Raw genomic sequence first — 2,024 nt, 5'->3', positions numbered from 1 at the left:
GGTGTCAAAACACATAGGAATGAATCGAGAACATGAGTCGGAGGCAGACGATGGTCGGGGCCAGAACTGAATGGTCAGAACAACCAGCGGCGTTCTCCGACGGTGTCGGCGTTGTTGTCGGTGCGGTTTTCGAGGAGAGGGGGAGGAGCATCACGAAAAAGAATCAAGAGCATCCACTTTGCGGATGGCTCCGACTATCGTCTGCCGGCGATTCATGCGGTCGACTCATTATTCTTTTGACACCGTGCGTTTGTGAGTTCAAATCACCAGTCTGCCTGTTTGAATTCCCATCAGTACGGACAGACGGGTGCGGGATCAGAACCAGGATAGGTCGGGTCCTTGTTATCGAAGTTCATTGTTGGGAGTATCCGGTGGAAACTCTCACGACGGCTCTCCCTCGCACGGGTCTCGATTCCGTCAGGACTCCGCGCAATCCAATGCGTCCATCGGAGCTCGAGCCCGGAACTCCGAATGGACAAGCGGGCAGAAATTCTGAAAGGGCTGGACTGCCCAACTCCACCAAACGGGTAGACTCCTCACTCAGATATCGGCTGCTCGAAAATCATTCGGATAGCGGTCATTATCGCCGCTGGGTGAATTTACTCCTCGGGATCACGGGAAGAAGACTTCCTCGTCGATATATATGCCGCCTGATTCCGCCCTGAATTTACTGACTGAGTTCAATCCCGAGGATCATCTGTGTAAGGAACGTGAAGATTATCGAATTCATTTTCACGGCACAGAGCCCCCACGAGAATCGATCCTGCAAATAAGCGGGATAAGAAGTTCGGAGATTGTCGGGGTTCTCCCTTATTGCAGAGCCGTCACGAGACTCGAGCCCGACAGTTTCTGGCGGAAAAAAAAATCCGAAAATCACGGAACTCCATCCGCTGAGCCCTGGAAAGAATCCACTCTGATATTCATCCGCATGAGGGCTCTGTGCTCTGTGGATGAAACTGCGACGATTTCCGGGTCTCTCTCGGGATGGATTCTCAGAAATTGTCGGTGTGCTGCGGATAAGAGTCGGATAGCCTTAGGAGTTTCGAAAACCGCGCTGAGCTGGCTAGCTCCGCCTATCGCCAATATGGCCGCTCCTTTGGCGCTCGGCGATGATCGGCGCTGCGCGAGAGAACGGCAGGAGACGATGACCTAGAAGCGAGACACTGTCGCTCAGACTCTACGCGCAAGCTGCCTACTGATGGGCGATTTCGGAAAGCGTAAGCCCCGCGGCAACGGACTCATTATGCCGACTGATTGCCGGCGGCGATCGGCGACGTCAGTCGCGCGATGTGACATCCCTAATGCTCACTGAGAGCGCGACCGAAGTGCTACTTCTGTAATGTAGCGAAAAGTGACAACTATCTATTCAAAAGATACCGGAAAATCTGAATGTAGTCGCCAGAAATTTTTCAGTTTCGGTCTCGACCAGAGTGTCCTAAACGAACTTTTGCCCTCCGCGGATACTCTCGGCGGAGCAACGCATTGTGATGACCCTTTGTCCTGTACTTTCGAAAAGATCAATGGAGTCTGCTACGGGTGGGAACCTCGAGCTTGCTTACAGGTTCACGACACACTTTTCCTACACAGAGCTATTAGCACACGGCATTCACACCGGATATTGAGCCTAACCGCAGGTAAAATGCAGCCATCATGAGTCATTGTTGCAGTCATCGACTATCATGCAGTATCACATCCCGGCCCGGACGGGCGATCTCCCAACCGATTGCAATCATTTAATATCGTCCGCAATGCCCTAGCTCTTGGGTACGTCCCGAGGCACTCCGCTGGCTTTAGTGATGCGCCGCCGACTCGCCTGGCTCCTTCTTCAACATTAGATCCGCCTCGGATCAGCTGGTAGATTCGCAGCCGACTCCTTGATCTGCCGTCAGCAGCACTCCATCGTAGTCAATATTTTTCAGTTACCAGTCAACGTGATCTGATCTTCCACCGGAGGCAGCCAGCGCTTCTAAGTCCGGTTGTTTAGAACACCAGTTCTTCAACCCCGCCCCTCTCATTCGTGATAG

Source organism: Galendromus occidentalis, unplaced genomic scaffold (assembly GCF_000255335.2).
Source record: "Galendromus occidentalis unplaced genomic scaffold, Mocc_1.1 scf7180000075612, whole genome shotgun sequence".
NCBI lineage: Eukaryota > Metazoa > Arthropoda > Arachnida > Mesostigmata > Phytoseiidae > Galendromus > Galendromus occidentalis.
The sequence above is the reverse complement of the archived record's forward strand: the minus strand, read 5'-3'. Positions refer to the sequence as shown.